General features: G+C 39.0%; 1 protein-coding gene and 1 long non-coding RNA gene across 10 annotated transcripts in view; one reads left to right on the plus strand and one right to left on the minus strand.

Moving 5' to 3' along the window:
• UMAD1 (UBAP1-MVB12-associated (UMA) domain containing 1) overlaps positions 1 to 13,555 on the plus strand; it is a 190,654-nt gene that overhangs the window by 151,060 nt on the left and 26,039 nt on the right. The gene's annotated exons all lie outside the window — the stretch shown is intronic.
• Positions 2,364 to 13,555, minus strand: part of LOC132242980 (uncharacterized) — a 115,542-nt gene continuing 104,350 nt past the window's right edge. For 3 of the 4 annotated variants that reach the window (XR_009454748.1, XR_009454749.1, XR_009454751.1), the window contains one exon: positions 4,894 to 7,308. This is a non-coding gene — a long non-coding RNA (uncharacterized LOC132242980). Of the gene's footprint in view, positions 2,754 to 3,422; positions 3,505 to 4,893; positions 7,309 to 13,555 lie in introns of those variants that run through there. The other variant, XR_009454750.1, reaches the window with a different exon arrangement.

Below are 13,555 nucleotides of genomic sequence, written 5' to 3' on the forward strand. Positions count from 1 at the left end.
CCACAGCCCAGCCACATTCCATTGTGTGGGTTATAACATGGCTGCTGTATCTCCAACCTTAGGAGAAGACTTTAAATAACTTTTCTAGATGCTCTATCCAGCTTTCACTTACATCCCATCGGCTACCTCTAGCAACAAGGATGGCTGGGAAATGCTCTCAGGGAGGCTCATGGCCACACACACAGCTATAACTAAGGGACAAGGGAAAAGCCCAGTGATGTGCAATGTGTAATCTTACAACAATTCAAGTTAGGGCAAATAATCTGTTCTCTTTTTGCACTTGCAATTCAAATAAAAAAATATTTAGAACTAAACGTTAATTTACATTTGTTAACATTACAATAGGATTTCATTTAAGATGCAATTATTGCCGAAACCGGTTTGGCTCAGTGGATAGAGAGTCGCCCTGCGGACTGAGTGGTCCCAGGTTCGATTCCGGTCAAGGGCATGTACCTGGGTTGCGGGCACATCCCCAGTAGGAGATGTGCAGGAGGCAGCTGATCGATGTTTCTCTCTCATCGATGTTTCTAACTCTCTATCTCTCTCCCTTCCTCTTTGTAAAAAATCAATAAAATATATTTAAAAAAAGATGCAATTATTTTAATGAGATATAAGGTCTTATAAGACTATTCAGAAAATATTCATAGCATTCCCACTGTTTCCATAATGATGTACTCAGTGCCAAGGAGATGAATGAATTATTTTTACCCTCAAGTGTTTCATCAGTCTAGTAGTTCAGGACAAAAAGACACATGAAAACTCAGGTCGATGCTTTGCTCTCACATGGATGTTTCTCTCGCTTCCTCTTCCTTCTCTCTCTCGAATCAATTAAAACATTTGTTAAGTGATAGAACAAGAGTTCCTTTGGTATTTACCACTGCCATCTTTTTTGGGGGGGAAACCTATAAAAACCTGATATCAAGTTCATAATATTTTCACTTGAATTCTTCCTTTGAATTTACAGCCCAGTGTTTTAGGAACCAAAGGGTTTTTTGATAGTTGCTGGTTGGTTAATTAAGGATGAATGAGGTTAGAAGCCTGGTTCCCAGATCTCTGGTGTTCTGGATCTGACATGAAGTAGTAACAAACATTATTTATTTCTCTTCTCCTATGCTTAGGTACTGTGCAGAGTGCAGTGTATGCACATATATCATTCAGCTTTTCCCACTCAGAAACATGAAATGACTTCTCCAGGTCACTTAGCTAACATGTGGCTCAAACCTGACTTCAGATGTACTGGACTCAACCAGACACTTAACTGCCAAGTCACTGAGTCAGAATCGGGGCCACAGCTCTGCCTAGGGCTTCCCCGAGCCCCTGGTTCTGAGCTCACAGCAGTTAGGTCTACCCCCAGGGACCCCTCCCGCTGACCTCTGTGTGTACACACACATACTCACACGTGCAAGGCTGAGGGCTTGCCACTAAGGCTTTGATCTAGGAAGGAAAGGATATAGCCCCTGACCTGTCTTGCCCTCCACCCTGCCTTCCTAGCCCATGAAGCCTCCCTGAACCCTCGCCTCCCAGGGCTCCTCCTCCTCCTGCTCCGCCCTTGCACAATCAGTGGTACCGACCCTTACTCTGCAGGCATCACGACCAGCCTAGAGAGAATTGTGACTAGGAGTCAATTGGTCCGGATCATCTGGGAGCTGAATATCAAATCTTAAAGCTTGATCTCTATTTTGCATGTGTTAGGAGGTCACTGACAATATTTTTTTAATTAGGATAGATAAAAATCAGTGGTTTTCCTTCAAAACACAGAGGTGGACCACTATTGTAAAGGGTAACATTCTAATTGTATTATATTGACCGTACAGTCATGCCACTTTCCACGGAGACCCAGGAGCATGGCAGTGTCTCCCAGACATTTTCCTGTTCTATCTATAGCAATTTTTAGCACCAGCACTAATGAGGACTTGGCTTTGGTGGAGCAGCGAGCAGTTTTTCATAGCAACACATTGGGTGATAAGAGTAAACTATTTGGGATATACAGTTTTCCTGATGACATTTTAAAATTGTCATTTAATGAACAGCAGAAGTTCCCTACACACCTGCGTTTAACAGTCAGATACTAACAGCAATCACTGTCCACAGCTTTGGGGAACAGGTGATGTCTATTTGACTTTAATTTTTAAATGTGTTCATTCAGCAAGTAGTTTTTAAGCATTTACTTTTGATCATAGTTTTGCATTATCCCCGGCCATGTGGGAGGAGGATGCGAAGACACTTAGAGAGGGCAAATCATATCCATCTCCGGAAACAAAATTAAAGCTCCTTTCTTTTTTATAAATGTAAATAAGGAGAAAAGGAAAATGCTGAAACCTGAGCTAGAAACATAACCAGTCTCATACCATGGTTGACAGCACATTCTATTTTTATTTTAAAGATTTTTAAGAACAATATTGCCTACTTTTCACTGGTGGAAAATAGTACGACACACAGGTATATGTTAATTTTATTGACACTGGCCCTAATAAAACGGTAGAAAAACATGCCGTATCCACCCTCTGGGTATCCACGGTCAGGTAGATTTAGAGGCTCCAGTCATGCACGACTCATCTTTTCCCTGACATTTAATTATTCACCGAGTCCTGTCAGAATCTCTTGTTTGTCCTTTCCTTTACCTCTGCTATGCCAGGGCCAGCGATGAGCCCTTATCATCCCTCATCTGATTTATGACAGAGCTTCCGGAGATCTTTCTTCCTCCTGACTTTTGCCTTCCTGGTTCATTCTTTACATGGTGTCAAGGGCTTATACTTAGAAGGGAAAAAAAAGGAAGAAAAAGTTGTATTCCCACCTTCCCCTCCCCCCTCAAACATCTAGTGTTACCTGTACTTTAGCATGGCATTTGCCAGTGGGGCTGGAGTTCTTGCCAGGCCCGTCTAGGACTGCATTCCAGCTTGTACTCGGGGCTCAAATCTACCTCCACTTCCCAAACCTGCCTCCTGTATTGAGTGTGGAATGCCCTTTCTGCAGCAGCTACGATGGGGCTCAGCCCTGACCTTCAAGCCCAGCCCGGAAGTGACTTTTCCCCCACCTCCCCGCACTGGGGCGGAAGTAAGTTCTCCGTTTTAGGCCCTCCAACACTATATTGATTTTTACCTCTAGTAGGCATTCTGAAAAACTTTGTTCTATATTCCAGTATCACGTTCTCTCTCTTTCCCCACTTTCTTTTGTAAGATGTATGTCTGTCTTTTATTGCTCTGGGTGATCAGTAACTTTGAGCCAACTTTGAAGTGTAGAAACAGTCATACTGATTCTTAGTTCCAGCATATTTGGTTTCTGTTTTCCTTGTCCCTGACTTTCTCTATTCTTCTATTGGATATTGCTTCAAAACCCTGGTAGGAAGAGCTTTGGTAGGGTTTGGGTGATGATGAGGAAATGCATAGACCTGCGTCTGTGAAAGCAGGCACTGTCTTGCTCACCTTGGTGTTCCAGCATGTGTCTTCATGGAAAAGGGAATTGAATCGAGGGAGCATTTTCATCTCTCCACATCTTTATAAATATCTGCATAGAGAATTTATCATCAGTTCTGATGAATAAGAAAATCATCCAAACATTTCTGGTGTGGATACGAGAACATTTGCTTTAATTATTAAAAATAAATAAATCAGTCTTTGAAACGTGTATTTTTTTGTTAGAAATGAACCCTCATATTTCATTCTTAAAGAAGGTATTAAGGTTACACAAGTACTAATGACATAGTACGTGTGTATTTATAAGGAATTAATTTGTGTTAAATTAGCTATTCTGGGCTGGTATAAATTGTATGCTCCTGACTGGCGATTTGAATTGAGGTAACACTACTTTTACTACGTTTCAGTCCCTTACCTCGTGCCCTATGTCCTCTTCTCAGAGCTGCTGTAGCCAGAACATCCCAAGCACCCATCTCTTACAGAGACTACTTCTTCTTACATATTTTTGAAAGAACCAATCACTGGGGATGCATTTTGTGTAAGTCAAGGCCTGAGCTGTTGAAATGGAGGCAGGTTCTGGGAAGAGTGGTTGGTTTTGCTAGAGTTGTAGTGACCTGTACTTTTTAAAAATGATCTGAAATATTTGATCATAAAATTAAACCAAGGAGCAAAAAAGTTCTACTTGTTAACGCCATCCTTGATGCACTGTATGTTTCTTTGAATGAAAGAAGTCACGGTAGTCTCTGAATCCCAGGCCAGTTTTGACTCTGGAAATTTTGATGACTGAGTTTTGCTTTGGTTATAGGCTCATTTTCGCTGATTCTGTGAACCAGACTCCCCACTGAACCTCCCTGGTGACCGGGGCCAGTGTACAGAGCTGGGGGCTGGGAGCTTCAGTTCCCTCAGTGGCTTTCCACAGTTACCTAACTTGCCTGTATTTCCTCATTGACACCGTTGGGATAATCGCTTTTCATACCGCGTAGGAGTATTGTGAGATTAATTAATGTTTGTGAAGTGTTTTTAGGATCACGATGAAAGGTATTTATTAATTTGTAAGCATGTGGTATTATTATAATTATTAGTAGTAATAGGGATGGTTGTTTAATGCAAATTTTCATCTAAGTGGAGTGTCATATTTTCAAAGGACAGTCTCTTTCTTTGTGGCCAGATGTGGATACAATTAACCCTTTACCCTTTATTTTGAAGATACAATTAGCCAATTGTATGTGCAATTAGACGTGTGTGCAGTTTTGCCAGAACAACTAATTACAGCCTTGGTGAAAGTCCCTTTGAAAACGCTGGCCCTTTGAATCTGGACTGGCCCTATCTCTGTAATAAGCAATTTGTGCTGAACATGTTCGGGGGCCATGGAGTCTCCTGAATATTGAAGAACTGCTTTTGCAGTGACTGGAAGATTTTACTGTTTTGAAGCCATAGCTTTGTATTTTTGCCATCAAGCCTAAAAAAGCCTTTCACATAGTTCTGGTTTCAAAGGTTTTATTGATTTTTCTTAATCTTGACATTCAGCTGAAAGATTTTCCACAGACTGCATTTTGTGAAACAGGTTTTTCTTTTGTAATTTTTTTCTTCTCCCTTGAAAACTCCATTTCCTTTCTGTCTCTGATCCAAACATATCATCTCATGTTCCCCGTAGTCAATAGCGAGTAAGGAACAGATTGGCGCTGACCCTCCCTTCCCAGATATGGCCCCGTGACACCGTTTTACAAGGGACTTTTAATCACCATAACGTAATCTCCATTTATACAGAAGAGTAGGAAGCACACTGAAGAGGCCGGGAAGATACGGTTATATCCGTTTGTCTCCACTGATAGCCTGTTATGAAGTGAAAGGGAAATGTTCATGGCTTTTAATGGTCAAGTTTAAAAACAGCCTGGTTTAAGACATCTCCACTCTTTAACACTCCGGGGCACTGATAATCCCTGAACTTGACTTTGTGTGAGGCACCATCCCTCCACCATGGGCGACTGCGAGATGAGCAAAGCACACTTGTCACCTTCTAGGAGCTTGGAATACGTGTTGAAGATAGGAAAGGGGCTCAGGTCTGCAGGCTGCATTAAGTACTGTGCACACTGGGTGAGGATCGCAGGATCAGGGGCAACAGCTGGAGCTTATGAGCCCCACTGGAGACAGGACCAGGAGGATGGGTCAACTTCTGATAGACACGAGGGAACGTTTCTGTGTGAGTCAAGGCCTGAGCTTCTGAAACGGAGGCAGGTTCTGGGAAGAGTGGTTTTGCTAGAGTTGGAGTGACCTTGAAAAGGAAGTGCCAGGAGATAAGACTGGAAAGGCAGCTTGGAGCCACACTGTGGAGGGCCCTGACACGCAGGTGGAAGAGTGCAACATGAAGCCAATACAGGGTTTTGAAAGCATAATATGACCGGAGCCAGGCTTTAAAATGAAGCCGGCCCCAGCATGCCAATCAAGTGCAGTGAGGACAGACCAGAGCTGTTCCTGGCCTGTTAGCACTGGGAGTGAGAAAGAGTTCTTATACACATGAGGCATCCTGCGGAGTTAGTATTTTTGATATTGGCACTGTCCTGAGATAGAGGTGAAGGACAGGAAGGAGCTGGCTGGGTCAAGGTGACTGGGAAGAAAGAGAGATGTACTTTTTACTGAAATAGGGATGTCCAGGGAGGGGGCAGGTGTAAGAGAACTAACTGTTGGGAATTACCATCTCACGGCATGTTCATGTGTCTAGACCAGTGGTTCTCAACCTTCTGGCCCTTTAAATACAGTTCCTCATGTTGTGACCCAACCATAAAATTATTTTTCGTTGCTACTTCATAACTGTAATGTTGCTACTGTTATGAATCGTAATGTAAATATCTGATATGCAGGATGGTCTTAGTCGACCCCTGTGAAAGGGTCGTTTGACCGCCGCGACCCACAGGTTGAGAACCGCTGGTCTAGACAAAGAACACCAGATAGAAGATTGATTCTGTAAGCCCAATGTAATGTTTCCAATAAGAAGAGTGGGAAAGAATTACATCTTCTCTCAACAACATCAACTTACATTGCAGGGACATATGAAACAACATAAAGAGAAAGCTTGAAGGAATTAAATACCTTTCCTGGAGCCTGTTAATCTTTACAGTATGGAAAACTAATTGGAAAGGTATAATATATGCTGACTGTCCAAAACACAGCTCTTAGAAGTACCTTTGTAATTACTTTTTCAAGTTTCTATTTGAAACAGTTGAAATGAAGAAGCCAGAGCAAAACGGTGTTTGCCTCTCTCATCACAGGAAAGTCTGTTCTCCATCTCCTTCTGTCAAACATTGGTTTCCAAGGAGATTCTATGGATAATTTATCATGCCATCAGCCTCAAGAATGTGGAGCTCTACCCAAGTGTCCCTAGATAACCTGATATGATTCTGTCATCTGTAAATTTCCTATCCTCTTTCCAGCCTGTACCATATGTGTCAATAATTTATTGTTGAACAATAAATCCCATGAGTCAGGGTGATATTACCAATTATTAAACCTTCATTTGTAAAATGAAAAGTCTGTAATTTGTGTGGTAATGCTTTATGCACATAATTTCAATTGCGTTTTTCCTCAAGTAATGAAACATTGTGGGAAGACCAGACACTTTGGAATAATACCTAGTTACCTTTCCTGTAAAATGCAAATATTGAAAATATATCCAGTTGCTCATGCTGAATCTTTGGAGTTATGCTGGCTCCTCTTGTCTCTCATACCTACATCCAATTGATCAGCAAATTCTATACCATCCAGAATCCATCACTTCTTCCCTCTTTCACTGTCATCCAGGTCTAAGCAACCATTTCTCGTCCCTGGATTCCTGTAGTAGCTGCCTAACTCTCTCCTCCATGGTTGCTGCTCAGCAGTGTCAATGTAACAGTGTCCAAACCTGTAGAGAAATTTTATAAAAATGTATTAGAGCCAAACAAAGGGTACGCCTGGAAGCAAGATCTCAACAGACTGAGAAAAATGCTTCCTAGAATAGCAGTCTGCAGCATCCTTAATGCATTTGGAATTGAGGAGGGAGTCGTAAGGAAGGCGGAAGAACAAAGGCAGGGTTTGTATTACAGGATAGTTAACAACAGTACGTGCTCTCCAGAGGGTGGTTTTTCTTGAGGGGTCTGAAAAGAAGCATTCCAACGGTGTATTAAACTAGGTGCATAGAAACAATGGACAGGGCTTGCTTAAGGCAAAGATAAACCTTTTACTACAAAAAGTATATGTCTGGGGCATGGCTACCCACCGTGTGAGGATAGCTTCCATAGAGCCCCCTTTTCATTCACAGTAGTCTATTCTCAACTATGCAAAGGACACAGAATTTTTTTTCAAACACAAGGCAGATCACTTTCAAGTTCAAGTCAAACCTCCAAGGGCCTACTTAGTCTGGTCTCCCCGTAGCCTTGTCTGTCATACTCCCATTTCTGTTCACTGTTCCACCCTCACTGCTTCCTGCCTCAGAGCCTTTGTATTGGTTGTCCTGGCCGGGAACACCCTCCCCTTATCTCCTACAGGTGACCATCTTCTCAGGAAAGCCTCTCCTGACTAACTTTATTTAAAAGTGTAATCTCCATCTCTCCTTTCTGCTTATTTTCTTCATAGTGCCTATCACCATCTACTGCTATACAATATATTTCACCCAATTTTGTTGTAGGTCCTTCCAAGTGCTTACAGCAATGCCTGGCAATAGTGGAAGTGCTCAGGAAGTATCTGTTAAATGAATGAACGTAGCCATACTTTTAGGCACTGATTATTAAATGCAGTTACATATCCGAACAATACCTATTTGCTCAGTAAACATTACCTTCGTTCTTTCTCTTTTGTTTCTCAAGGCATAGCATATAGGCAATGCACACGGCATTCTGAATTCACATTTAGCAGTTGTGTGCAGGGAAGTTACCATTATTTAACATGTGGCTGTAGAACTGTAATGTGCTGGTGCCTTCAGAAAGCATTCTTCCGTTTTTCTGGCCACTCATTCAGGCATAGGAGATCTTCCTATAATTTGCCTGTTTGAGGTTGTATTACTTAGGAGGTATTAGATAACTCTGATATTCACAAAAAAATGTTAGACCAGACTTAGTAATGTTTTCCAGATACTTAAACTTAACATTTTTTTACATCTAAATTTATATCTATTCCAATTTTTTATTTCAGTTCCTCAAATTAGCTTTCTAGTAGCTTTTAAGCAAAAAAGCTTGTCAAAGGCTTTTTCCCAATGGAATCTAATAAGTACTTTTTAGTAATGATTATTTTCTGACTAAACAATATGTGCCTACATAGAAAATACTTCGTTGGGTACAAAGTTATTTTTATGCATATAAAATACATATACATTCAAGAGAGTAAATTATTAGAAGTATATTAGTCACTCATCTTCACTGTAATTCTGTATTTTTTATAAAATATATATTTTATTGATTTTTTTACAGAGAGGAAGGGAGAGAGATAGTTAGAAACATCGATGAGAGAAACATCGATCAGCTGCCTCCTGCACACTCCCTACTAGAGATGTGCCCGCAACCAAGGTACATGCCCTTTACCGGAATCGAACTTGGGCCCTTTCATTCCGCAGGCCAACACTCTATCCACTGAGCCAAACCAGTTACGGCTGCCTGTATTTCTATGTTTTTGTTTTGTATATGTTGATCTTGGTATTTGATGTAGTAAGTTTTGTGACTTTTAAATTTCATTATGGATTTTGTCTTAACAACAAAAATATCTTCTCTATATTTTAAAAGTATTTTGCTGTTATTTTTAAATAATATTTTTATTGTAATCTCTGCTTTCTTCTTGCTTTGATATTTAATCTGTCTTTGAGATTTGTAGTATTCATTTATTTATTCATATTTCACTGATTGATATGACACATATTTATTGAGCTCCGACATTACAGGTATGAATAAGACAATAAACAAATGCAGTAATTCTCCTAGTGATAAGTACCATGAAGAAAATAAATTAGAATTGTGCACTAGCATAACAGGTAGCATGATAAGATAAAATTCTTATCTTTTAGCTAATAAAGGAGATTATTTGTCCTTCAACAAGGATTACAACACATTTATTGAAATCTCTGATCTGTGTGATCTTATATAATTATCTTATGTTTTCAGAGGATTTGCTACCTTTTAGTAATTTGTATTCTTTCATTCCTATGGATAATATCTTGTGTTTTTTTTTTATTTTTATCCAGTGATATGGAAGATGCTGTTTTAATTCCATAAGTGGTTATTTTTAACATTTTTTATTGTCTAAAGTTTTACATATGTCTCCCTTTTTCTCGATTGACCTCCCCCCACACCGCTCCAGTGTCTGTGTCCATTGGTTATGCTAATATGCATGCGTACAAGTCCTTTGGTTGATCTCTAATCCCCCCTCCCCCCAGACTTCCCCTGCCATTTGTCTCTGGATCTGTTTTTGTTCATCAGGTTATGTTGATCATTATATCCCACATATGAGTGAGATCATGTGATATTTATCTTTCTCTGACTGGCTTATTTCGCTTAGCATAATGCTCTCTAGTTCCATCCATGCTGTTGCAAATGGTAAAAAGTTCCTTCTTTTTTACAGCAGCATAGTATTCCATTGTGTAGATGTACCACAGTTTTTTAATCCACTCATCTGCTGATGGTTGTTTCCAAATCTTAGCTATTTTAAATTGTGCTGCTATGAACATAGGGATGCATATCTCCTTTCTGATTGGTGTTTCTGGTTTCTTGGGATATATTCCTAGAAGTGGGATTACTGGGTCAAATGGGAGTTCCATTTTTAACTTTCTGAGGAAACTCCATACTGTTCTCCACAGTGGCTGCACCAGTCTGCATTCCCACCAGCAGTGCACGAGTGTTCCTTTTTCTCCACCTCCTCGCCAGCACTTGTCGTTTGTTGATTTGTTGATAGCCATTCTGACAGGTGTGAGATGGTATCTCATTGTTGTTTTGATTTTCATCTCTCGGATGATTAGTGACTTTGAGCATGTTTTCATATGTCTTTCGGCCTTCTGTATGTCCTCTTTTGAAAAGTGTCTATTTAGGTCCTTTGCCCATTTTTTGATTGAATTGTTTATCTTCCTTTTGTTAAGTTGTATGAGTTCCCTGTAAATGTTGGAGATTAAACCCTTATAAGAGATAACATTGGCAAATATGTTCTCCCATGCAGTGGGCTTTCTTGTTGTTTTGTTTATGGTTTCTTTTGATGTTCAGAAGCTTTTTATTTTGATGTAGTCCCGTTTCTTTATTTTCTCCTTAGTCTCCATTGCCCTAGGAGCTGTGTTGGTAAAGATATTCCTATGACATATTTCTGCAATTTTCCTGCCTATGGAGTCTTGTAGGTATTTTTAACATTCTTAAACTATATTTTGCTTAACTGTCAAATCCAAGACTTATATCTTTTGTTTTTCTCTTTGTAATAATGTAATCCTCCACACTCCTTCTTACTTACTCTCGTTGTTAATATAATCTTAAGGATTAGATTTAATTAATTATATTAAGTAACTATTCTTAATCTGGTTTTATATCCACAATTAAACTCATTTACCTTGATATTTAACTGTCTTTAAGGCTTACCATCAATCTTCACACAATAATTTTATCTTCCTAAATTTCTTAATTTTCATGTTAAACATATTTGCATAAATATTTTTAAAATGGCTTGGATATATTTTTAAGTTCTTACATATTAAAACTGGTTTTCTGTTATCTTTTACATATGAAATTATACATATATATATATGTGTATGTATGTGTGTATGTATATATATATGAATATTGCTCAGCCATAAAAAAGGAGGAAATCCTGCCATTTTCAACAACAGGGATGAACCCTGAGTAAGTGAAGTTAATTCAAAGAGAAGGTATAACCTCACTCATATGTGAAATCTAAGAAAAAAAAAAGATAAAAACTGAACTCATGGACACAAGAATAGATTGAGGGTTGTTAGGGGGTGGGGAAAATGGGGAGATGCCAGCCAAAGGTACAAACTTCCAGTTACAAGGAGAACAAGTTCTGGGATCTAACGTACAGTATGGCGATTAAAGCTAACGCTACTGTATCACATGCTTGAAGGTTGCCAGGAGAGAAGACCTTAAATTTTCTCAACACACTCACACAAAGCTAACTATGTGAGGTGACTGAGATGTAAGTAACCTTATTATGATTGTTTCACAGTACATGTGCATACCAAATCATCATGTTGTACACCTTAAACGTACACAATTATAATTCAATAAAGCTAGGGAGCAAGGGAAAGGATTGGAAGATTACAGAGTAAACGTCACAGTTACCAGAAATGTTCTAACCTTAAACTGAGTGGCGAAATACAGGTGCTTGTTGTATTTTATTCTTTTTGCTATATTAAAACTGGTTTTCTGTTATCTTTTACATGTGAAGTTATACATACATATATATACATATATTACACACATATATATGTATATTATATATGTATATACATATATATGTATATTAATATCTCCTCATTGTTTAAGCAATGAAATAAAATACACAGTGGGGATGGGGTAAGAAGACATCAGGATGGACACTTTTTTGAGGAATTTTACTATACAAAGAACAAAGCAATACAGTAATAGGAGGAGGCAGATATGGATTAAAAGGTTTTAAAAATAACAGATGTTATACCCTGTTGGATGCTAATAGGAGTTATCTAGTAGAGGAGATAGAAGGGGTAATTCCAAGAACAAATTGCTTGAGAAGTGATACAATGTACAAAAGAATGGCTTGGCCTTTGAGAGAGAGTTCATCTAATTTAATGGGAGTGGGACAAAGTATATGGTTCAATTGCAAGGAGATTGGTCGATTTGTTGGTGGGAAGTTGAAGGTGATTACTAGATAGTTTTGTGTGCACCTTTTACTCTCACCCTCCAAAGAAAGTGTTATTAATTGGGGTAAATAGTACTATTTAAAGCTAATATGTTCTTGTAGGTACTTCAGTGAATCCTCAAGTTGTGGTGTCCCTAAAGAATTCAATGAATCCCACTAGGTGTAAACTATCAGCATAACATAAAGAATCTTACTTTTGTGTTATTGCATACAAAGCCATGTTTTCATATAGATTCACTGGATCTCTGGGAAGGCAGGCAGTCAAACATCTTAGAAAAGATAATGTCAATGAAAGAATTGGGAAGTGTTCCAGTCTGGATCATTCTGTATTCTATTGTGATTTGAAGAAGAATGAGATACGTCTCTCTACAAATCCAAGCGGATTTTAGTCTCCTATAAAGAGACATAACCCCTTCTGTTTTGTTCCCAATCCTCCCTGTTCTCCATGATAGTTCTTGCCAGCTTGTATTTTAAATGAATAAAAGCTAATTTAAAAACCCATTATCCAATACAGGAAGGCATACATTTTTTCTCCATGGCTCTATAGGAAACAAAAATGATGATGACAGGGTTTGAGAATGATGCTTGTTAGTAACTAACGTAATTTCTGTGTAGTGTCTCGGTTGGGTACGTTAGGTAAGCAAAGGCAGTCAACTAAAGTTTACGTTTTATAAACCAGCATCTTCTAAATGCCTTTAACTGTGTTTCTGTCCTCATTTCACATTGAGATGCCCAACTATTCACTTACTAGGGGCATGATGCATGAGCTGTATGGGCTCCAGGTCTCCTCTGTACAATGAGGGTCTCTCCTTCTCCCTTCGTCTCTCTCTCATTCATGGGGCGTTATTAAAAGCAAGTGAGGTTCTGGATGTGGAAATACTTTGTAAATTAGAAATTGCTGCATGTAATGGTTTTTGGTATTGTGATTGCTTCATTTCTAATCTAAAGGTGAAAGATCTTAACTTATTTTAATAAACATAATCAGCCCTAGACAGGTGTAAAACTGATCTAGCATTACCAATATGAGCATAAGAACTTAGGACATGTATAACTTTTAATTGTGGCCCATCAATAACTTAGAATGATTTATTAATGTCTAAAAATGTACTATTATATTTTCTGATAACCTGTGGGCATTTTCCTGGTGGTGATGAATGAAATATAACGAGGCAAATGTTTCACAGAAAAGAAAGTTCACTACCTGAAGAAAGCTGTTCTTACCCTAGGGAAAAGTGGAGTACATCTCTTACTCAATACATCTTCTTCAGAAATCTTGGTCTCTGGAGGTCCATTGTTGT

This window comes from Myotis daubentonii, chromosome 10 (genome assembly GCF_963259705.1).
Source record: "Myotis daubentonii chromosome 10, mMyoDau2.1, whole genome shotgun sequence".
NCBI classification, from domain to species: Eukaryota; Metazoa; Chordata; class Mammalia; order Chiroptera; family Vespertilionidae; genus Myotis; species Myotis daubentonii.